Source organism: Heterodontus francisci, chromosome 20 (assembly GCF_036365525.1).
Source record: "Heterodontus francisci isolate sHetFra1 chromosome 20, sHetFra1.hap1, whole genome shotgun sequence".
In the NCBI taxonomy this organism is placed as follows: domain Eukaryota; kingdom Metazoa; phylum Chordata; class Chondrichthyes; order Heterodontiformes; family Heterodontidae; genus Heterodontus; species Heterodontus francisci.
In genome coordinates, this window is record NC_090390.1 from 38,418,184 (window position 1) to 38,444,020 (window position 25,837).

At 42.1% G+C, this 25,837-nt stretch overlaps 1 long non-coding RNA gene across 1 annotated transcript in view; it reads left to right on the top strand.

Annotated features, from left to right (window-relative positions):
* Window positions 1–24,651, top strand: part of LOC137380585 (uncharacterized) — a 50,237-nt gene extending 25,586 nt beyond the window's left edge. Inside the window, exon 3 of the long non-coding RNA XR_010977052.1 lies at window positions 23,599–24,651. This is a non-coding gene — a long non-coding RNA (uncharacterized lncRNA). The remainder of the gene's footprint in view (window positions 1–23,598) is intronic.
* The last annotated feature ends 1,186 nt before the right edge of the window (window positions 24,652–25,837 follow it).

Consider the following 25,837-nt stretch of genomic DNA (forward strand, 5'->3'; position numbering starts at 1 on the left):
GTGTACCACTGTGCTGCCACCTCTGCTGGGTCTGTCCTGCCGGTGGGACAGGACATACCCGGGGTGCTGATGGCAGTGTCTGGGACATTGTCTGTCAGGTATGATTCCGTGAGTATGACTATGTCCAGCTGTCGCTTGACTAGTCTGAGGGACAGCTCTCCCAACTTTGGCACAAGCCCCCAGATGTTATTAAGGAGGACTTTGCAAGGTCGACAGGGCAGGGTTTGCCGTTGTCATTTTCGGTGCCTAGGTCGATGCTGGGTGGTCCGTCCGGTTTCATTCTTTTTTTATTGATTTCGTAGCGGTTAGATACAACTGAGTGGCTTGCTAAGCCATTTCAGAGGGCATGTAAGAGTCAATCACATTGGCATGTGGCATTCACCTGTCAATATACCATTCTGGGCTGCACTCCCTGTCAAGAATCCTTTTCGTATTCTTTTTCAAGGACAAAACAGCCTAAAATACCTGAGAGTGAACGTGACACATGGCCAACTTGCAGTGCAAACTTCAAACCTCCTACCTCATATTGCAAATCTTGGGGAGGGAGGGCCATGAAATGTGCTGAAAATGAGGAAGTAAGCGAATATGTGCCAAGAACAGCTTCATAATCAACATTTGCTTCTCTTCCTTCTCATTCTATTGTACCCTGCATCAAATATCTGTAAATCAAATCATGAAACCCTCACTTAACTCTTTCTACTGTTACTTACATGTGAACTCTGTCATCAGGAATCCATTGTAACCTTTCTTCCTCTTTTCCTTGCTTATATGTTCCTGAGGAAGGATGACAGGCCACCCAGTCCAAGTGGCCCTGCCCAAACTTCAACATTCACTCATGCCCTCACAGACACCAGTTAAGCAACGTCCACTCCAGGGGAGTTGGAGAGTGAGCCAGAGGAGAGTGCACTGGGTGACTGAGGAGAAGCAACTGCTGACAATATGTGAAGGGGAAGACATTGTTGACTGGAGGGTCAGGTTATGTAGCCTCTCAGCTTGGATGCCAGTATCTTTCAAGATTTGCTTATAATAAAAGCATATTTCTTGAATCTCAAGGGTAGGTGCAGGTTACTGTTCACCATGCCAAGCAGCGTGCTGCAGATGGCAGCTTGAGTGGAGGAGTCCACTAGGAGCATGAACAGTACTTTGGAGGACAGATTTGCAACTCTGCAGTTCATTGTGGAGTGTGTGATAGGCCTAGTGGAGGCCTTCATGATGGATAGCCTAAACTCAGTCTGTCCTTCTTCTATGGATGCTCAGGATCCTACTATGGAGGCCTAGCGTGCCAAATTCGCGAGGATTGGGGCTGGACTGCAATCACACATCACATAGGACTTTACTGATCTCATGAGGACCATTGGGTCTGCTTTCTTGCAGATCACTGGCAGGAGTGAGCACAGGTGATGGTACTGTCTCTCAAGATGGCATCACATGCATGCCCCGCACTGGTCTGGTCAGATGCCTGCAGATGGCAGAAAGAATGCAAGGCCAGGCTGCTCATAAAGAAGCACAGGAGGTGGAATTTGCAACAAGCCCACCTTAGGATTTGAGTGTCATGAGATAACAGCCAGGAAGTTCCTATTGCAACAAAGCAGCCTGACATCTCATGTATTTCTTATCACTGATGCAGGGCCTAGATAATGTTATTAGGGTTAAGAACATGTATGTCATACCCTGCCACCAATGGGAAGCACCTTGGTAACAAATACTAGGCATAGCCATAATATAATTTCTCATTAAAAGTTTGATTGCACTAAAATTGTTGTTTTTGGAATGATTTGGAAGTTGATTTCATCTGGAGCCATGAATTGGAGCTTTGTGGGTTGTTCTGCACAGAGAAGGGTGTGCAGATAATTGTTTATCTGGAGGGGCAGATGCACACAAGACTTTAACGCAGCAGCCGGAAGTCAAAGTTAAGAAAAGGCCTCATGTATAAGATTGGTGCAAATATATTTCACAACCAGCAACGACTTATCCTTGTATTCTTTTCTGATTGCTATTGCTCTTTTTGCAAATCAGTTTGCTGCCTAATGGAGTCTTCTTCTGGGCCTCCAATGATGAAGCCCTCTTCATATAGCAAGCATGTAGCACATTGCCATGACCTTAGACCGGCTATATTGGAGGACACTTCAGACTGATCCAGGAACCTGAAGAACTGGTTCAGCATTCCAATGGTACGCTCGGTGAATACTCTAGTTGATGAATACACATCATTATGCCTGTGCACAGATCACAGAATAGGCTAATAAAATGTTAGTGCTGTGTTTGAACTTTGTCCAGAAGTTTCTTTCTGCTTGTACAGAGTAACATAGCAGCACAACAAATGAAAGCCATTGTGGCTGAAGAGATCCATAACAAAATGTATTGGGAAGTGCTTGGAGATAGTTTCCAGTGCCATGTTGGGTGCCTGTTCATACTGTCCATACAGGGGCCAGGAAAACTGTTGAACTGGGACCAGGTGAAGTTGGTCTAAGGTCCAGTATGATGTTTTATACTTGTGGTTTAACAAGGTCTCATGCCTAATCTTGATTTCCAGAAACTGATGCAGCAAAAAGAGCACTTCACTGGAGACCTGAGACCAACATCTGGCCTCCTTGATGCACATTAGTGCCAAATTGGTCTGCCTGTGTTTCTAGTCTCTATACATGACGTGTAAAATAAAACTTACTGAGAATCCATCAGTAAAGACAGCCTCCAAACCCAAAATCTCTGTTCCAGAAATCGTTCTGTCTGCCAGTGAGTATGCACCTATGTCTAGGACCATGGTGTATCATGGTTGCACGTTGTTTCTGCCATTTGTGTGAGTCTGACAAGAGCCATAATGGATTACAGGGCTATTTCACTCAGCTTCAGCTCAATTCACTCAGTTTTCCCAACCTCTGGAGGACTTTGTGTTCCCCAGGGCTCAGGACAGGAACCAGGGGTTAGTGTAGGGAAAGAGGTGGGCAGATTACTTTAAAAATGTTGGCATCCCTTTCTGGACACACACGAGACCCAGTCAGAATTTGTGTTCATTAAATCTGTGTCTCTCTTTCTTCTACTGATGCTGTTAGCCCTCTATGTACTGATCTCTCTTACCTGTTGCACCTTCTCCACCAGCCCACAATGTCCTGCATCTGAAGGCCATTTCTCTAAACTAGGGCAGTGGGTTAAAATAGGACTGGGAAGCTATAAAGTATTGTGTTAAATTTATAACTTAGCTAGTTAAACTAATTAATATATCTACAAATAATTATTGAATAAAGACTTTAATTATATAAATAAAATAAAGCTAGTCTCAGATACGGCGGAACAGGTTGACTGTCTGGACTGCAGAATGTGGGAGTTAGTGGATCGTAAGACTCTCCCGAGCAAACACATCTGCAGGAGATATCTGCATCTCAAATCTCTCCGGTTCAGAGTCATTGAGCTGGAGTGCGAGTTGGACACACTCTGACACATAAGGGAGGTGGAGACATTTTAGGCAGTTTTATCCAGAATACAGTCAGATGAAGATATAGGTTCAGGAAAGGGAGGGTCTGACAATTAGAGAACCGGGTAGCGTGGATTTAGGAGAGGTTGAGAAGGAGGTCCCACAGACACTGGTCCTGTTGAGCAGAACAATGTACTCCCTGCCTGTGAGGACAAGGAGGAAGATTGCAGGGAGGACAGCCACAATGCGGACAAAAGGAACTGTGGTTCAAAAGGCTGTCCAAAGTAGGGAAGAGCAGAATAGAAATGTGGTAGTAATAGGGTACTCTGGGGATTAAAGATTGTAGGGTGTATCATATTTAGAAAAGATAAGAGAGGGAAAAAGGAGTGGAGGAGTAGCTGCACTTATTAGGGATAACATAGTGGCAGTGGAAAATAAGGATGCAGCTATCAACAAGACAAAAATAGAATCCATATGGATAAAAGATAATAAAGGATCAATCACACTAATAGGTCTAGTCTACAGATCACCTAAAAGTGGAATGGGGGTGGAGGAGGAAATATGCAGATAAATTAGGGAATTAAGTAAAAACATAGAATAATAATCATGCGAGATTTCAACTACCCTGATAGTAATTGGACAGAAGAGGTAGGTAAAGCAGATAAGGGAATGGAGTTCCTACAATGTGTACAGAACTCCTTTCTAACCCAATATGTAAAAAGCCCAACAAGGGAAGATTTGCTATTGGAGCAAGTAATGGGGAATGAAGAGCAGATAAGAGAAGTAAAAGTAGGGGGACATCTAGGCAATAGTAACCATAATATACTATGCTTTTAAGATGATAATAGAGAAGGACATAAGTGTGACAGAAAACAGCTAATAAATTGGAGAAAAGCTGATGTTGAGGGGTTGAGAATAAAACTTGGGAAAATAAAATGGGCAACAATATTGTCAAACAACAATGTAGAACAACAAGGGGAAACATTTAAAACAGTGTTTAAAAGAGTGCAGGAAAAATATATTCCTCTAAAAGGAAAGAACAAACGTTAATGAGACTCCATGGATAAGGGCAAAATTGAGGGTAAGAAAAGAGGCATACATTAAGTACATAGACAGCAGCAGAGTGCATGATAAGAGAGAAGGCAAAGAGCATCTATGAAATTAAATTATCAAGGAACATAAAACAAAATAATAAAATATTTTATGGGCACATCAATAAAAAGGAAGGCTGTGCTGGGAATAGGACCATTAAGGGATAGCCAGGATAATACCACAGGTAATGATAGAGAGCGACGTCTCAATTCATTCCATTTTCGATGCCTCCAGAGAATACTTGGCATCAGGTGGCAGGACCGTATCTCCAACACTAAAGTCCTCGAGGCGGCCAACATCCCCAGCTTATACACACTACTGAGTCAGCGGCGCTTGAGATGGCTTGACCATGTGAGCTGCATGGAAGATGGCAGGATCCCCAAAGACACATTGTACAGCGAGCTCGTCACTGGTATCAGACCCACCGGCCGTCCATGTCTCCGCATTAAAAACATCTGCAAACGTGACATGAAGTCCTGTGACATTGATCACAAGTCGTGGGAGTCAGTCGCCAGCGATCGCCAGAGCTGGCGGGCAGCCATAAAGGCGGGGCTAAAGTGTGGCAAGTCGAAGAGACTTAGCAGTTGGCAGGAAAAAAGACAGAGGCGCAAGGGGAGAGCCAACTGTGTAACAGCCCCGACAAACAAATTTTTCTGCAGCACCTGTGCAAGAGTCTGTCACTCTCGAATTGGGCTTTATAGCCACTCCAGGCGCTGCTCCACAAACCACTGATCACCTCCAGGTGCTTACCCATTGTCTCTCGAGACAAGGAGGCCAAAGAAGAAGAAGAAGAATGATAGAGAGATGGCAGATATATTGAATAATTATTTCACTTCGGTAGGGAGATAGAACAGGTGGACCTGGCATTGAATGATGAGATGAGTAATGAGGTACGTGCATTTAAAATAAAAAAGGGGACGTATTAAATAAACTAAACAAACTCAGAGAGGATAGAGTCCCTGGTCTAGATGGATTGCATCCACATATTTTAAAAGAATCTAGGCAAGAGATAGCAGAGGCATTATTACATATATTCAATAATTCATTAGGAAAAGGTGCAGTGCCAGAGGACTGGCAGATAGCTAACATAATTCCTATATTTAAGAAGGGAGATAGAGCATGTCCAGGGAATTATAGACCAGTCAGCTTAACATCGATGGTAGGAAAAATAATGGAATCCCGACTAAAGGAGCAAAATGAAGAATATCTAGAAATGAAACATATAATAATGAATAGTCAGCATGGATTCCAAAAGGGAAAATCTTGCTTGACCAGCCTTACTGAACTGTTGAGGAGATGGCAGAGAGAGTAGACAATGGCAATGCAGTAGATGTAATTTATCTGAATTTTCAACAGGTCTTTGATAAGGTGCCCCATAATAGACTAATCAATTAGGTCGGAGAAAGCAGTCTGGGGACAATTGGCAGAATGGATTGCTTGCTGGCCTCAAGAAAGCAGAGAGTAGGAGTAAAGGGTAGCTATTTACAGTGGGAGAGGGTGGGAAGTGGTGTTCCACAAGGATCAGTGCTGGGAGCTCTTCTGTTCACATTTACGTTAACAATTTGGACTTTGGAATCAAAAATACAATTTCTGAATTTGCGAATGACATCAAATTTGGGGGGATAGTCAATACTGAGGAGGACTGCAACAAATTACAGGAAAACATTAATAAACTTGCAGAATGGGCAAATAATTGACAAATGAAGTTCAACACAGATAAATGTGAGGTAGTACATTTTGGTAGGAAAAATAGGGAAGTCAATTATTACTTGGAAAGTGCGAGTCTAGGTGCGGTAGTGGACCAAAGGGATCTCGGAGTACACATGCACCAATCACTAAAAGTTGCGCCACAGGTTAGCAAGGCCATCAAAAAGCAAACCAAGCATTAGGGTTTATCTAGAGAGGGATAGAATTGAAAAGTAGGGAAGTTATGCTAAATCTGTTTCAAACCTTGGTTAGACCACACTTAGAGTACTGCGTGCAGTTCTGGTTGTCATATGATAGAAAGGATATAAAAGGATATAGAGCCATTAGAGAGGTTGCAGTGAAGATTTACAAGGATGATACCAAAAATGTGAAGGTATATTTATCAGGAAAGGATGGACAAGCTGGGTCTCTTTTCTCTTGAAAAAAGAAGGCGAAGGGGTAACTTAATAAAGGTCTTTAAAATGATGAAAGGTTTTGATAGAGTGGATACAGTGAGAATATTTCAACTTCAGGGGAAGAGCAGAACTAGAAGTCATCGATATAAGATAGTTACCAAGAAATCCAATAGGGAATTCAGCAGAAACTTCTTTATCCAAATAGTGGTGAGAATGTGGAACACGCTACTACAGGAAGTGTTTGAAGCGAATAGTATAGATGCATTTAAAGAGAGGCTAGACAAGCATATGAGGGAGAAGGGAATCGAGGGTTATGCTGATAGACTTAGATGAGGAAAGACGGGCGGAGGCTCTAGTAGAGCATAAATGCTGGCATGGACTGGTTGGGCCAAGTGTATCATATATCCTATGTAATCCTGTATCATATATCCTATGTAATCCTATGTAATTCTGCATAAGAACGATTACCAATGAATATTAGAATTACTTGGGTGGCAGCAATCTGCTGTGCACATGGTCAACAGCCTTTCCAGGTCCCATTTGTGCTGGGAAAACAACAAAGCTGAGACTGGAAGAAATTGCCCAGTAATCCACCATAGTTCACATGGGTGAGATATGAGAGAAAAAATAACGCCACCTGTCCCCCCCACCCTGCCCCACCCTCACCCGGAACAGTTCCTCCACATCAGGAAGTGTTTTCAGGAGTAAGAGATAAAAATAGAGATGGAAAAAGTGATGTATGGTGGGTTCTCACCTTTTTGTGTTGGGGTCTTGTTAATTTTGTGCACAACGATCTCATTTTATATGTGTATGAGAGGTCTCTATTGTATATGAGGACTTACATTTCTGTGTAAGCATATATAGCTTACTGTGGTTCTATTGTGTATCTGATCTGCAACTCCAAAAGGGATAGAGGAACAAGTCCAAAGCCCACAAGCCTTAACTAAGTACAGAAAAAAGATGATCAAAAAAACTTTTTTTCCCCTCTAAAGGGATAGTGAAGATGACGATTGACACCTTTAAAAAGGAAGCTGGATCAAGATATGTTGGGAAAGGAGATAACATGTGATAGAGATATTAATAGCACTGCTGATTTTTTTAAGATAAGTTGTAGGAGGAACTTAGGGGCATCAACAGGTGGGGGAAGTCAATGATGGTTTAATCATACATGGACTCTGGATGGAACAGGATTGATTGACTTAAATGGCCTTATCTTGCTCCAGACTTTACATTCTTATGCAGGACAATAATGTGATCCCTGAATATTGGCAGTGAAATTACTGTCCTTTAGATTCTTTACAAAGGCTACAAGAGACCAAACTAATTTTCAAGCCATTGGGTGGGGAGTGGGTTTGTAGCAGTAGGCATATCACTCAGGAACTTTTAACAATACTGATTGAGAGATTCATGCCCAAGCAAAGGAATATATTTGGCAACCTCTTTATTCTACTGTGGACCATGCTGAATTAAACATGAGAAGACACCCTGAGGGTTCAACCTTACATTGCATTGTGATGAAAACCACACCTGCCAAGAATGAGACATATTAATTTTGCCATATGGAACGTCAATTTTAAACTCTTACTGGACTGAAAACATGGCTGCACCTGCATTCTAACAGGACAGTGGCTGGAAACATTTGCATTCTGAGAGACAGTTGCCTGGAGAAGACAATGGAAATGCTCCTTGATTCAGTTAACCAAATGGACTTTGATCATCAGACATTGAATGTGTGAAAGTCAGCATTCCAGCCCCCTACTGAGGATGTCTCCTCAAGATTGAAAGAATCCACAAAACTTCACCGGGCAGGTTGTCCCGAAAAAAAAAGCTAGTCATATGACTGGCCTGCTGGCCCCGGTTTGGTTTGAATTGTGTTCACAGAACAATTTGAGGTCAGACTAAAACTGAACTTGAAGACAGAGCATCTCTCCCTGTCTCTCTCTCTCTCTCTCTCTCTCTCTCTCTCTCTCACGAAAAGAAGAGACTGCAACTAGATTTCAAGAAGACAGCATCTCCCAGTCTTTCTCCCTCTCAGGCAAAGACAGGGACCCACAGAAGACATTAAGCCTCAAGACAGAAAACCATCGAAACAAGTTTGAAAGTGTGTACTGAACCCTAACGAGTTGGCAAGATTGAACTGCAATCAAAGACTTTATATCAAACTCAAAAGACAGTAAATGAACTCCAACTATTGCTTCAAACCTGCCCCCTTGATTCTTTCGCTTCTTCTGTCTCTATCTGCATGAGTGTTTATTGCATATGCATGCTAGCATGGTCCTGTCGCATATGTTTAGTAGTTTTAACCAAATTAGAGTTTTAAGGTTAATAAACTTACACCTTTCTTGTTTAAATCTAGAAAACTTGTATGGTTGATTTCTTTGCCATTACAATTAGACAGCAGTGAACAAGGATTCACTGAAGGGAAGCTAAAAACATGGTGTTTTAAAAAATTAAACCCTGTTTCGGCCAAACCAGAAAAAGGCTGAGAAGGAACCCCTAGACCCCTTTCTCAACTGGTCGTAACAGAAATTTGGGGGCTGGCATCCAGATTTGACCCACAGACAAATGAGAAATTGGAAATGGGAAGTCAAATTGATCCCAAACAAAAAGAGAAAAGATTTCAATACAGGTTTTCTTGTGGTTGTGTGTGCCAGAATGCTAACATGTCTGTGACTGAAGCCAGTAGCTCCACAAGCCAGGGTGATGTAACTTGGGATAAGTTAAAAGCACTGTCTATGGAGGAGTTGAGAAAAATGGTTGAGCAGTGTGGGATCACTGTCAGTGCCAAAGCTAGAAAGTCTGAACTCCTAAGATTAGTGACCAAACATTTTTCCCTTGAATCTGAAGAAGCAGAAACAGGGTTAGAAATGGACTCCGACAGGGTATTGCTAGCAAAGATACAAGGAACAGAGGAAACTTGAATTAGAAGACAGGAAAAGAGAAAGAGAGAGACACGCAAAAGAAAAAGAGAGAGGAGAGTGAGAAAACAAGACGGGAGAGAGGGAAAGAAAGAGAGGAGAGAGAAAGAGAAAGAACCTTCTAGAAGGAATGCAAGGAGAGAGAGCTGAGGCAGCTTGAGTTAACTAGGGGGCGACAGAGTAACCCCAGTGAAAGCATGGCCACTATGGAGGATCGTAATTCAGGACTGGGTACTGAATTGTTAACATCTACTCAACTGATCCCAAAATTCAATGAGGGAGATGTGGAAGCATTTTTTGTATCTTTTGAAAAGCTTGCAAGGCAGTTAAAGTGGTCAGCTGAGACTTGGACTCTGCTGTTACAAAGCAAGTTAATAGGAAAAGCCCATGAGGTTCATTCCCTGTTGCCAGATGAGAGTTCACCAAATTATGAACTGACAAAAAATGCTATACTCGGGGCATATCAGCCTTTCACCAAAAGTTTAGAACCCTCAAGAAGCAAGCCGATCAAACTTACTTGGAGTTTGAAAGAAGTAAGCAGCTGGCTTTTGACCAATGGTTGAGGGCTCTTAAAGTGCAGCCCAGCTGTGAAAATCTCAGAGAGTTAATTTTGCTCGAAGAATTTAAAAACTCTCTCCCACTGTTCATAACAACACATGTAGAGGAATAAAAAGTTCATAGACCCAGGCAAGCCGCAGTTCTGGCTGATGAGTTTGCTCTCAACCATAAGTCGGTTCCCCAGGGGAAAACTTTTCCTAGTCACCCCCACAAATCCAAAAAGGACTAAGGGTGGGAAAGTGATAGAAGACCAAGCAGTCCTGGGAGAGAGGGAAAAGCAGGAGACATAGGGGGCCCTCCTCCAGCCAAAAAGGTAGGTGCTGTAAGTTGGAGTGAGACCCGGAGACCTGTGTGCTTCCATTGTAATAAAGCAGGTCATCTAAGAGCTGACTGCTCGTACGGGGAAAACCTGTAGGGTTAATCAGGGATCACCAGCCTGTGAAGGAGAAAGGACCCTGGTGGAAAGCACAGCTGAACAAGCTATGGCTTTAACTGCAGCAATAGTAAGACCCAGGAAGCCTACCGCTGCCAGTGCAGAAAAATTTAATAGGATTCCTGAGGGTTATCAGGATTTTGTGTCTGAAAGGAGAGTAACCCCATACCCCTCGAGTGGGGCAAGCAAGCCCATAGTAATCCTCAGGGAACACAGGGGCCACTAGATCCCTTTTACTGAGAAAAGGCTTGACCTTTCCCCCAGAGAATGCAGTAAGTACCAGAATGGTGGTGAATGGTATTGGACGGCAGTGTACGCATGTACTTTTACATCGGATGCAACTGGAGTGCGACCTAGTTTCGGGAACGGTGACTGTAGGGATTGTCCTTAGTTTGCCTGTGGACGGGGTTGACCTGCTCCTAGGTAATGATCTGGCAGGGATGAAGGTGGAAGCTTCCCAGTTGTGGGAGAGAGACCGCAGGAGGTCAGAGAGACAGGCCAGTGGCAGGAGACGCTCCCCTGCAGTTCCCTTGCATGTGTAGTGAATCAGGCCATGATCAAAGCAGCTCCCCCAGAGGAGACTGAATTGACACTGCAGGCAGATGACCATGAGGTCTGTCTGTCTGAGATTTTCTTTGGAAAGTTAGAAGACCCAGCGAATGAATTAAATGAATCTTCCCTAGCCGAGGCTCAGCGAGCCGACCGAGTATTAAAAGAGTTAGCAGAGGCTGCCCAGTCTGAAATTGAAGCAGAGGGAGTCCCTGACTGCTACTATTTAAAAAATGAGGTACTAATGAGGAAGTGGAGTTCTCCTCGCAGACCTGAGAGCAAAGAGTGGACAGTGGTTCACCAGGTAGTGGTGCCGCAGAGGTACTGGAGAGAAATATTAAAAATAGCCCATGAGATTACAATGGCTGTACATGTCGGTATATGAAAAACCAAAGCCCGCATAGGACAGCAGTTTGATGGCCAAAACTCCACAAAGATGTGGTGGAGTACTGTAGGAGTTGCCACATGTGCCAGGTTGAGGGGAAACTCCAACCTACAGTGAAATCTGCAACCCTAAGTCCTGCATCGGTGTTTGGAGGATCCTCCAGCAGAGGGCTGGTGAACTGTAAGGGACCCCCGCCGAGAGCAAAAGGGGACAGGCAAGCACAAGGCTGGCAAAAGGTTAGAGAGGAAAGGGGAAAAAGGGACAAAGAGGACAGGTTAAAGGAAATCCGAGAGAAATCCCAAATGGAAACCCCTACTGTCCAGTCGGCCAATCCTGGATTGTTTGAAAAATTCGACCCCACATCCTCCTATGTAAATGCGAACATCAGAAGCACCCCACCAGAGCTGCTAACAGCATTTACAGAAACCTGCAGAGACAAAGAAAGTCCTCAAGAGGGTAGGGCCGTGAGGTTGATGCCTCACCTAATCGAAGTGCCGAAGGGAAGTGCAGTAGAATCTGGACAAATACCTGCAAGCAGGAGTGTCCCGGGGACAAAGGGAATAGTAGCAAAGAATCATACCCCCCACAGTCAGGAGAAAAGGGAACCAACCATCCCCTAAGGCGAAAGCCCTTGCATGACTCATCAAAGCAATGAAAGAGAATTCAGAATGGATCCACACACTATTGACTCTCATGAGCAGAATTCCAACTTAGGGCTAATTAAATCTAACCTCCCCCTGCAGACCTCAACTAGAACAAAGGCACCCTAGACTGTCTTGGAAATGTGCAAACTGCAAACCACCCCAGGGCGGCACAGTGGCGCAGTGGTTAGCACCGCAGCCTCACAGCTCCAGGGACCCGGGTTCGATTCCGGGTACTGCCTGTGTGGAGTTTGCAAGTTCTCCCTGTGTCTGCGTGGGTTTTCTCCGGGTGCTCCGGTTTCCTCCCACAAGCCAAAAGACTTGCAGGTTGATAGGTAAATTGGCCATTATAAATTGTCACTAGTATAGGTAGGTGGTCGGGAAATATAGGGACAGGTGGGGATGTTTGGTAGGAATATGGGATTAGTGTAGGATTAGTATAAATGGGTGGTTGATGTTCGGCACAGACTCGGTGGGCCGAAGGGCCTGTTTCAGTGCTGTATCTCTAATCTAATCTAAATCATATGTTTACTGGGGTGCCCATTCCCAAACCATTGCAGGCTGATAGTGAAGAAACTTCAAACCCCTTTGGGGCAACTGGGCCCCAAAGAGACGGCAAGACTGAACTGCAATCAAAGGCTTTACATCAAACTCAAAAAACAGTAAATGAACTCCAGCTATTGCTTCAAACCTTTCCCCTTGATTCTTTCACCTTTGCTGTCTCTATCTGCATGTGTGTTTATTGCATATGCATGCTAGCTCGGTCGCGTCATGTATTTTTAGTAGTTTTAACTGAATTAGAGTCTTAAGGTTAATAAACGTACACCTTTCTTGCTTAAATCTAAGAAAACTTGTATGGTTGATTTCTTTGCCATTACAATTGGAGAGCAGTGAACAAGGATTCACTGAGGGGAAGCTAAAAACACAGTATTTAAAAAAAATTAAACCCGGTTAAGGCCAAACCGGAAAAAGGCTGAGAGGGAATCCCTAGACCCCTTTCTCACCTGATCATAACAGCATGGTTTGATAAAATAATATTCTACAGTTTTTTTTTGAAGACACGAGTGGGTTTGGATTATTTCCAGTGAGAAAACTGTGGTAACAAAAATGTTCTTTTCAATCCTTGTGCATGCTATATGAACAGATATTGTGTGGATCAAATCATATTTTGGTTTAAATGACTTCTTTTTGTGGGGTTGCCCATCCTTTTACTGAGCACTCGAGAAATAACTGGAACAATCTGAAAATTGGAAGTCTCTTCCTCAATAGATAAAAATTCTAAAAGGCCTCAATTACAGTTGCTTATCTTTTTTGTTTGTAACAACATTTGCCATTATTTTTTTACGACAAAACCTTTCCTACAAAGTTGCCTTTCCCTTTAATATTGGATTTACCATCAGCACCAAGCAAAGTGAAAATCTAGTTCACCATATCAAAGAATTGTGAGGATTTTGCTTGATTACTTCATATAATACTTGTACAGCAGCAAAAAAGTCTTTAAGAAAGCTACTGAGCTTTATGTGGAACAATGTGTGGTGACTTTCCTGACTTTCTGCTGATTCATCAGAGAGGATGTGAACTGAGCTGAGTGATTTAGTGTGGGAGGAACAGGCAATATTTCTAGATTAAATAACCCTCAATTGCTGTATTGTTCATATTTGAAAATGATTACTATTTTCCTGTTTTGAGGAAACCCCAACTAAAATTCAGTTCTTAGTTTCTTGAACTGCCAGAAATACTGACTGATTGAAATGTAATTATCGTGTTTTTTTCCTGCAACAGTGGCCAGGCCTGAACCAATCCCCATGCTCCTTTCAGCAACTTGAGCTAGCCCATTCCTCCATGCTCCTTTCAAGGACCTGACTTGACCCGTTTCTTTCAAAAGGCCCCATCACCTAAAGTGACCCATATGGAGTCCTTCCCACAGGCTGAATCATTATTCCACCATCACCCACCCCACTATCCACACAGATACCTTCCTAGTCTGGCACATCCTGATCCGTCTTGAGTCAGTCCTGACCTGCCTCAAATCAATTTTTCCCAAATCCTTACTCACCACCTCGTTTCCTTCTCAGTTGTTACTATGTTCTTTCTTCCTTGAATGTACTTGCAGTTCTGTGGCTGAACTCAGTGTCTCAAGTACTGTAGTGAAGCTTAATATGGTAAGTCCTGACTTCCATCCATCCAGCCCAAGGGTTTCTTGGTCCACTTGGTTGTTTTACTGTTCATCAGCCTGAGTATTTGCTGACTTGCCTTTTCATTCACCTGCCTGCCCAAACTGAGCGCTTCCTGGCTTCCCTGCCCTGAGTGCTTTCCTGATCACCTGCCTATCTACCTGCTCCAAGAGCATCTTGTCCCCTTGCTCATTGACTTGAATGTTTTCTGGGCTACCTATTCATTAACTGACCCACCTGAATGCTTCCCAGCCTGTCAGTTTACCTGCCACCCTGAGTATTTCCTCATTCACCTTCCAACCTATTAGCATGCCCATCTGCCAACACTACTTCTGAGCCCATATCTGTTTGCCTGCCTGCTCAACCAGGCTCTGAGTGCTTCATAGCCTAACTTGCTCACCCACTTGTGCATCTCAAATGTTTCCAGCTCATTTGGCCACACACCTAGTCATTCCTGGATTACCTGCTTAATTTCCCTCTCCCCCTCACCCAACTTCGGCCTGGAATATTTCCCAACCTACCCATTTGCTCAGTTGTCTAGCCAGAGCACCTCACAGTTTGCCTGCCCTCCTCAATGTTTCCTAACACTCCTACTCACTCTTGGTTGCCATGCCTTCCACATTTTAGCCACCTGCCAAGTACTGACCACAACATGACAGAGGAAAGCAAAAGGTGAAGGAGGAGAGCATAACAGAATGAGAAGTGAAGGGTGTGAAAGGGAGTGAACAATTAAAGAGTGAAAAGGAGTGAGAATTGAATAAGGAAAAGAGCAAGAGAATAAGAAGTGAACAAGGAAGTTGGAAGAGAATAAGAAGTGAAGCAGGAGAGTGGGAGAGCAAAAGGTGAAGCAGGCAAGCAAAAATGAATGAGAAGTGACATAGAGGAGAGAGAGAAGTGCAGGAGGCATAAGAAACTTCCATTTATATGAGCACATTATCATGACCTCAGGATATCCCGAAGTACCATATAATAAATGGATTATTTCTGAAGTGCTATTTCTGTTGATATGTAGACACACATGGCAGCCAATTTTCACACAATAAGATCCCACAAACTGTAAATAATAAATGATCAGTTTTTGGTGTTGGTTCGGGAAGGAATCTTGCCCATGACAGTGGGAGAACACGGTGCTCTTTGAATAGTGCCATGAGATCTTTTACATTCACCTTAGCAAGTAGTCAGAGCTTAGGTTTAATGTCTCATCTAAAATACAGCAACTCTGGCAATGTAGTGTTCCCCAACTACTGCACTGAAGGGTTAACCCAGATTATTTACTTAAATTTTGTAGTAGTGCTTGAATTCACAACCTTCTGACTCATAGGAAAGAGTACTATGAACTAATGTTGTCACTGAGACAAACATAAGTCAGGGACAATGATTTATAGAAGTGAAGAAGGACAGAGTGAGAATTCTTTGTAGACTTACCAGTACCAGTATCCTTAGCTTAGTATAGGTAATCTTCCCAGCCTTGGGATTCACAAGATGCTGCTAGCCCAACTCGCCAACCCTTGTATCTCATTTCTCACCTGTGCATCCATAGTCAGAATGTATAACATAGGCTGGAAAAATGCCTTGTATCAAAAGTTGATTGGGTATCCCTTCTCTTCCTCCACCTGCCACCTTATGCTATATAATAGTCTAAAATAGTGGATTTAGATATTGCAGACAGAATTACTTCAAAGAGAAAATATGCCGTCAAAACTACAATTTTTCAACTGGTAGAAATCAAGCAAAGAATTTATTGACACTTGGAAAATAATCTCAATTATGTGTTGGTAAAGGCCATCAGATTTAAAGCAACATTCCTTTTGCATACAGTTATTAACTTGAGCTATACATAAATCAAGTAATTTAACTGAAGCTGTGACGTCAAATTCTCAGACCAGTCCATCACAATCCCTGGTTATGGACAAACCCACCAGAGGTGGTAACACAGTGGTGTACAGTCAAAAGGGAGTGGCCCTAGGAGTCCTCAACATTAACTCCAGACCCATGAGGTCTCACAGCATCAGGTCAAACATGGGCGAAGAAACTTCCTGCTGATTACCACCTACTGCTCAGCTGATGCATCAGTACTCCTCCATGTTGAACACCAATTGGAAGAAGCAATGAGGGTAGTAAGGGCACAGAGTGTACTCTGGGTGGGGGACTTCAATGTTATCCCAAAATAAAAAGAGTAACTAGCATGTGGTTGAATTTCATTGGACATTGTCATATTCCCATCATAGATAGAATGATATGGAAACAGGCTGCGATTTGGATGTGCTGAGTCCCTGTGCAAGCACCCTAAAGTCTGAATTATGTAAACTTATTTTGTTCTGTGACATAGAAATGTTATACGATCTCTGTCTATCCTTATGTCTGCCAAACCATGAATCTTTCTTCGTCGTCTAAGTAATGAGTGACATCCGTAGCTATCAGAATACTAGAATTTTACAGATGATGTTGAGATTACCCTAAATTCCACATTCCACAGGGAAGACTTGCAATCAAACACTGCCAAAGCCTTTCAGACCAGAGTATTCTTCAAGGAAAGAAAGATTATTTTAACTACAGTTTGTTGAGTTTCCTCTGTTGATGATTTTAATTTGTCTACTTATTGGATAGATAAGAATGTAGAGAACAAAAAACAGGCTTTTATATATATATATATATATACAGTCCCCAGCAGCCTCACCAACCAGATGCATTCTCCAACTACAGGTATTGCCTGCTTAGATCAAACACAGTCCCTTGATTGCTTAAAATTACTCAATAAGACATGAGTTTACAAATATTAACACCACTCAGTCTGCATCCAAACAGCTTTTCATTAGTATCTTGAAAGGAATACCAACCACAAGGGTTGGCTGCATGACAACACATATTGGAACAGCTTGTACCAGTCAAGAAATCCAGATTTCATCTGACTTCAGACCAAGCAGATCATATCACATTTTGTAGAGTGCTATAATTCATCAAAACATTGGCTCACAGCCCTAGTTTAATGAAAGGTGAACTGAAGCACTACACAAAGGCAGCGGAAGTGCTTTGGTTGATGGGGAAGATCAGGCAAGCAAGATGACAGCGAATCCTAGCTTTGTAACATATCGCAACTTGTAACTTGGCTCACCAAGTCTGAATCAGTTCAGAACGTTACAATTCTGAGCTAAACATATGTCCGACAGTAGATCGAATCCCATAATACCTTCTTCCGGGAACAATGAAGATGTATGTCACAACAGGCAGACATGTTGAATACTATTATGTGTCATTTCCCACATCATGTACATTTGTATCACCAGCCTGATGGAGCAGGCGAAAGTCAGAGAATTCATTAACAGGCCTTAGGATCGCTTCTCACTGTAATGTAATGTAATGGTGACTTCATCTTTAAGAAACCGTACCTTTAAGCGACCAGGCCACTGATGAAACTGATGACATCATTATACATATTTAAGGAGGAGACACCTTTTTGGGAGACACACTCAGCAGATGGTTTACAGAGAGCAGACACACACACCAAAGAGAGAAAAGACCTGGTCCTGAAATCATGCAATGTAGATAAGTAAGACAATAAGACAATTGTGTTGAATCCAAATATAAAGCCTGCAGTTTTCATTTATTGAGGACTTAAGAACACAGCGCAACACTACAATTTCTGACGATGAGGAGAAAAATAAAAGAAAAAAAGATGAGACATGAAGGATCCAAGGATTTAAAGCAAAAACAAACCAAAAAACGTCGAGAGAAAACCAGGATTCGATCAGAGAGAAAACATGGCCTCGAACAGAGAGAAAACCTTGGCTGGAACAGGAAAAAAAGTTTTGCAGGTACACAGAAATAAGTAAAATGGTTTCAAACCTGAACAAACTAGCCATTTTTTTAAAAAAAGGATTTAAAGAAGGCAAACCACACAGACAACGCAGGAACATACATAAGACTTGCATCAACAATTCCAGATTTAAGCAAAAACAATCACCATGTGTGCACAACAATTGCCAGTTTTTCCAGCCTTTACAGAGATGGACAGCAATCCAGGGTCACACTGGAGCAAATAGCTAGCAAGCTTCGAACACCAAATGGTGGCAGTCGATATCAATACATCCCGAAGAAAGAGAGTGTTACTGGACCAAAAGTCGACAATATCTTTGATACACACACTGACACTGGAACCGGCAATAATTATGATGCAGCGAAGAGTGCTCTAACAAGATATTTTCAACTGAGGGCAAATACTCACGACAAAATTTATGTCATCAGGCAAGCAAAACAAGACCCTTGACCGTTACGTGATGAGCTTCAGAAGTCCGAGCCAGAATTATAACTTCACAGTTGTGGACAAAGAAATCATCTCTCAGATCATTATGACCTTCCAATCACCAAGACTAAGAAGGCACGCTCTTAGAGAGGGCGAATTGTTAAAAGTTGCAGAGGTTAGTCGACATTAGCAGAGCGCTGGAAGCCAGCAAAAGACAAGCCGAAGTCTTGGAAGGGAAAGAGGCAAATAACATAAGACAAGATTCTCCCGAGGCCAGGCCATTATTGTCGACAGAATCCGTGAATCTCACAAGAGGAAGGTTTCACCAGAGAAACACAACAAACAGAGAAAGGTCCGAGGCACGGCAAGGAAGACCACGACACAGATCACAATCACCTCACGTTCCCACATGCAATCATTACAGTGGTACATATCCTCACTACAAAATTTGTCCTGCGAGAGGAAAAAAGTGTAAAGCTTGTGGAAAAATGGGACATTTCACAAGATTATGCTGATTGAAGCCAACACAAGACATTAATAAAGTTGAATGCCAGAAGGAAGATAACATCTTTGCAGCACAAGAAAAGATTTTCGTTGTTCCCAACCACAAGTACCAATGCCTGCCCATGTGTGATGCGCTCATAGACAATTCGACAGTCTCTGCAGTAATTGACTCAGGAGCAACAGTCAACCTAACGGATCCCCAACATTCCACGAGCTACAGAGAAATCAGAAACAGCAATTGAACAAGCCATTATCTAAAATCTTCTACTATGGATCAGATACCCCTCCAGCAATCCTAGGGATCATCCAAGTTACTCCCAAATCCTCCTATGAGTCTACATGTCATGTTCATATGTTATAGACGCAAGCAAGGGAAATCTGCTAAGTTTTGAAACTGCCAGTGAATTGAAGCTGATCACAATCAACATCGTCAGGAAACAGAATTACCTGACGAAAGAAGACATCTTGAAGAAGTATCCACTGCCACAATTCACGCCTACTCACCCCTACACGCACTCAAGGGAAAGGAGGAGACACCATTTTGGGAGACACACTCAGCACATGATTTACAGAGAGCAGATACATACACCAAAGAGAGAAAAGACCTAGACCTGAAATCATGCAATGTAGGTAATTAAGACAATAAATAGTGTGTTTTTGTTGAATCTGAATATAAAGCCTGCAGTTATCATTTAATGAAGACTTCAGAACATGGCACAACACTACACTTACCCCGAACCCCATGTGGTATTTTCGACCCTGCCAAGTCTCATGTGCTGTGGTTGATCATAGATTAAGCCTTCAAAATCTATGCAAGTACACCTTGGTGCTGATTTTATGAATGCACATGACTTGGGCGCCTTGCCAGGGTAGCATTTCCTGCAGTTTTCACCAAAAGCATTCAGGCTACGAAGTATCCAGTTAAAACAGGGTTCACTATTTAGGGTACATTCAGGTATTTTGGAGATTGCACTATTAAAGGTTAATGCTACCATTGGCTGCAAAGGTTTGCTTTGCTGCAATGCTAATTTCATAATTTGTCTTTTTGCTATTTTTCTGCTGCTGTCTTGGTTTTTGGCCTATGTTTATTTTTTTTCTATTTGTATACTCCAATTTATTTTCCATCTTTATGTCATTGGCAGCTGCACTTTAAGTCGCTACAATCTCAATTCAGAAGATGGACGTCCCATTGGGCACACCTCTTCTGCATGTTTAGGAGGAGGAACAGAGGGAAGATGAGAGGGAAATGCACCTGAAGCAGACTGCCTGCACCTGCCCTTATCCAACCATTCATTTTTCTAGATAAAGTTACAGCTACCTAGACATGTCTGACAAAATTCGCCTATGTTTCACCCAAGAAACTTGAGCCAGGTCTTCACACAAGTTGCATAATCATGACAGCTCTGTGGAAGCTGTCAAGGTGACTATAATCTTTAACTTTCATGCTGCTGTATTCTTAAAAGTAACGGGAGGCTATATATGACAGTTTTCTCAACCAGAAGTGCACTGATGGATAAGGAAGGTGACAGGTGTCTTACTCACCAGCCAAATTCCTTCCTCACTTTGCCCTTGGAAAGCAGCCAGCAGCTCATGGGATCATTGCACTTTTTTGACATAGCAGGCTTCCCCAACATCATGCCATTATTGATAGCATACATTTGGCCATAGAGGACCTTGTACCCCAATCCCATAACTATCTTAAATAGAAAGGAGTTGCTTTCAGATAGTCTGTTACCGAATGAAGAAACTATGTATGCAAAGGCCTGCTAACGTGGTAGTGGTTACAATGCCTTCATTTTATGCCGACCTATCATGAAGGTGAAGGAAGGCTGAGCAGATGGCCAGGGATATTCTCTTCACCTCTGCCTCACCCCCTCAAGACAGCTATCAACAAGAGGTGAACAGTGATATAATAAGGTACACACATCCAACAGCATCATGTTAAAACAAAGGTTCAGAGTTTGGTCAGATCGAGGAATGTTGCTCGACAATCTTCCAAGGTCTCAAAGATTTAATTCTAATCTGTTACATATTGCACAACTTTGCCACTCAAAGAGGAATTACCATGGACAGGTAGAAGAGGAGACCCAGCCACAACCATTAGTGAAGACAGTGAAGCCGAGAGAGAGGCTTACCTCCTGATCCCCAGTCACAGCTAGAAAGTTTTTTAAAGAACTTGCTAATCAATGAGCTCTTCACTTATGTGGTTGATCCACTTAATTCACAAACAATCCTGCCCTTCATTGACATCATATATAGGTAAGGGGTCATCTTCCATCATTACAATTTCACCCAGACTGTCTGTCTTGCATCAAGTTATGGATGAGTCAAAATTTCCTCTAACAGAACAATGGGATCTGAAGTCATAGTTTTTGGCCATTGTGATTAACTCCATTTTCTTACCACTGACTCCATCTCCCTCCCCAGCTGCCTGCTTAACCTGAACCACACTGTGCAAAACGTTGTGTCCAATTCCACACAGAGTTGATCTTTGAATCCCACATAATACCGATTACCAAGATTGCTTGTCAGCAATAAGACCTACCTCTGCACCTATCCCATACCACACTGTTAAAAACCTTGTCCATGCTTTTGATGTCATTAGACTCAATTTCCCTAATGTCTTCCATACAAGCCTTCCTCTCCAGTGATCTGTGTAACAGCAGACTATTGAGTAGCATTGAGGTTGTTGAATCATCCATTAAGACTCTAATTTCAATCCTTTAGCATGCTGTCTCCAAACAAACAAGACTGCTTTATATATTGGAGCTCAAGGTTCTACAGCCCCTGTCAGACAAAGTTGCACTGTGCTTAAGACCTCAGTCACTCAAGCCTTTGTTTCAGAAGGTGCAGGACACCCCATTCTCCATGGTGGTCTGCAGTTTGATGAGCTGATGAGCACACCTGCTTAAAATGTTGATGCTCTGATATCAGATTCCATTGGTATGCAGACCTCAGGAAATCCCAATCCTTAGGCTCAACAGCTGAACGAGGGCTTTGACTGGCCATCTAGGCAAAGATCTTTGCTCTTGCCATTTCTACTAGCTTCTCCTTGCTCGTGTTCTGTGACTGACCCAGTTCTCCCTCCTGAAACTTAGTACCTAAAGTACTGGAAATGGAATGAATGATACAGGGTACTATATGGTGCTAAGCATGTGGCAGATATTTATCTCTGGGCTCTTCTCCTCAACTACACAAGCAGTAGAAGACATATGTTAGAATGTTGGCAGTGAGACATTCCTCCAAATATGCTTCTGTGGAAAGATATGTGTAATTCTGCTGAAGTGTAGTGTACGCACATGTGTCAATGAGTGAACTAACAAGAGAAGAATGAATAATAAGCGGAGAATAGTACTAGTCCTAAGCTTGATGGGATACTTTCAGTCTTATTGTCCCTCATTCTTGCAATGGCCTCCAGCCCAGAACTTTGAGGGCAATGTCCATTTAGAGAGTTGGAGGGTTCCCTCTGTTCTGTAAAATAAAAGCAAAATACTGCGGATGCTGGAAATATGAAATAAAAACAAGAAATGCTGGAAATACTCAGCAGGTCAGGAAGTTCCGAAGAAGGGTCACTGACCCGAAACGTTAACTCTGCTTCTCTCCCCTCAGATGCTGCCAGACCTGCTGAGTATTTCCAGCATTTCTTGTTTTTATCCCTCTGTTCTGTTCTTGTTCCCACCTGTTAAGTGTGGTCTTTTTCCATAATCAGATGCAAAAAGGAAAAAAGAGAAGAAAGACTTGGATTTATATAGTGATTTGCAGGTGTCTCAAGGTGCTTTACAGCCAATGAAGTACTTTTGAAGTGTAATCATTGTTGTAATGTAGGAAATGTGGCAGCCAAATTGTGCAGATCGAGCTCCCACAAACAGCAATGTGATAATGATCTGATAATTTGTTTTTGTGATGTGGATTGAAGGTCAAATATTGGTCAGGACATAAGGGATAACTCCCCTGCACTTCTTCGAAATCGTGCCATAGGATCTTTTACATCCAGCTGCGAGGGCAGATGACGCCTTGGTTTCAGTTAGTAGCATTCTCATCTCTGGGACAGAGGTTGAGGGTTCAAGTCAAACTCCAGGACTTGAGCACAAAAATCAATGCTGGCACTCCAGTGCAGTACTATGGGAGTGCTACATTGTTGGAGGTGCTGTCTTTCGGATGAGACATTTTGTGTGGTCTTGCATGGCTGACACAAGACATATAGATGTTATCATTTTGAAGAGCAGAGAAAATGTCATCCTTTAATGCAAGTAGCAGCCTTTTAAGAGCTGCTGACTGACCAGAGATCCCATCTTCTCACGACCTTGCGCTTGGGTCAATATTTGCACAGAATATGTACAGATTATTATAATCACTTGACCTCACAAATCATACAAAGTCAGCTTTCCAAGCAAAATGCTTGCAATCCGACCTACCAGCACTGCCAGCGGTCCCAGTTAATCGGCGCTGATATTTGATGAAAGCTTTTCTAAAAATCATCGGACACCTAAATTCGTTTTGCAAAGGGTTCTTCCCAAAACGTTAACTTAACTTTCTCTTTCAGGTGTTCACCAACCTCATGATGTATCATTAGCATTTTCTATTTTATTTCAGGTCTGCACCATTCACGATTCTTTTCATCAGCTACAAGATGTAGCAGTCTGATGAGCTGAACCAACATCAAGCATAAGAACATTATATCTGGTTTATGTTCGGTGATGAAGAAAGTTCATCTGAACTGTTTATCCCTGCCAGTGTTTTGCAAATCCTTTGTCTTAATTCCAACAGTGGAAAGCAGTGAGAAATGCCAGTTTCTACTGGTAGAATTCTTGCCTTTGAGTCAGAAGTTTGTGGGGTTAAACCCCATTTCAGAGCATCAGTACATTTTCCAGACTAGTCCTTCAGTAGAGTGCTGGGGGAATGCTGCATCATCAGAGGCGCTTATGCAGTGCTGCATTATCAAAGGTGCCAAGGCTGTGCTGTATTATCAAACATACATGTGGATACTTAAACTTAAGTTTGTTTGTATTAATCGTAAGAAATGAATTAACCTCATTGTGCCAAATTACCATCTTCTAATATGGGTATGATTGATAAATAAGCATTAAAATATAAAGAGCTTGTTCTTACTGACTGAGAGCAATGTCTGAATTTCAAATTGCCCATTGACCTTATCTTAATCCTTGTTAAAGGCTAAAGTGGCAGATAATCAGAGGTTAAGGATAGCAACAGGTGGTGGAGCCTCTCAGGGGAAACTATTAACTACAGATGAAACAGACTGTTCAATTAATTAGGAGGGAAGCTGTTGAAAACATTGAGCTTGATGAGGTTGGAAATGCATGTAGGCAGGTAAACAGACCAAATAATAAGTACCATAATAATCATATATTCTATGATTTGTTATATATCTTACAACAGTATGTCTATACACATTGATAGTCCACAAATGCTTCCTAGTTCACGTAGTGACAATATAGTACTTAAATGTATAAATGTGCCTATGCATTTAGAATGTTGGCTGTGCTGTCTTCAGAGAACTAGGAGAATCAAATGCTCTGCAGCACAGGTACATGTGCATTACTAGTATGTCACAATAATAATGAAGTATTCCCTTGGTGGTCATTTTTATGTTGTGAAACTCCTTCCAGGTTCTGGTTGGGTGCTGATTTCACCTGCTCTGTTATCAGTGCAATGATCTTTCTCTCTTTTGTATTAGAGTTGACTGTCCTGTGGCAATAAAAAAGTAATTTCTTTACTCGAGTGCATCACCGACTATCATGTCCCTGTCAGTAAATCTGGCTTTATAAACTAGATAGTAAACCATTACTACAAAGCTTAGCTCATTGTTGCACACTGCACAGTTCAATGATTAAAATATTCACTATTTATGCCAGTTAAACTTCAAATGTGGAGGATTATTGCTGGTGTGTCATGATTGGTTTATTTTCTGCCCTTCCTGCCATCAAATTCACATTTCATGAAATTGACTGCAAGAAAATCAGGGCGAGCTGTCCTTTGGTTGTTAAAAGTCTATAGCACAAATCACTATTGCTTACCAAACAAAGAAAGAATAGCCATAGTGTTTTTTTGCTATCTAACAGGTTTTTCTTGTCTAACAAAATCCTTGGACTAACCAGGTAAACACAGGTATGCTGGAGCCACTTGGTGCTTACTAAAAGCCTCTGCTCAACAAATCTTGGGCTATGATCAAAACTGAATGAAAGACATTTGATTATCAGAATCGTATTGAACGGCTTCTGTTGTACTTTGAATGGGTTTAGGTCAGAGCTCATTGTGTTCCCTGTCACTCCAAAGATTAGCAAGTTTGATCTGGCTCGTCCTCACAGTATAGCAAATCCTATGTATTTATTTATGTCTGGAGTCATTATCAAACCCACAAACTAATTGGCACCTTGCAAACATTGAACTCATTATTTTTGTGCTCCTGATAAGTCTTACAACCTTAGTAAAAACCTGTAATTCTATTAACTGGTAATTTCCCTGCAGAGCTCTTCTGTCTTTTACAGCAGATGGCGCTGTGATGAAACGTTAAAATGTTCTACAATAGGAACCAGAGACTATCTAAAACGTCATACTGATTCTCTCAATAGCTCACGTTTATTCTCCCCAATGCAGTAAAGAAAAACATATTTATACGGTGCCCTTCACGACTTCAGGATGTCCCAATGCGCTTTATTGCTAATAAAATACTTTTGAAGTGTAATCATTGTAACGTAGCAAATGAAGCAGCCAATTTGCACACAGCAAGGTCCTATAAACAGCAACATGATAATGACCAAATAATCTATTTTAGTGATGTTGGTAACACTCACAAGCATGAGAAGAAAATATA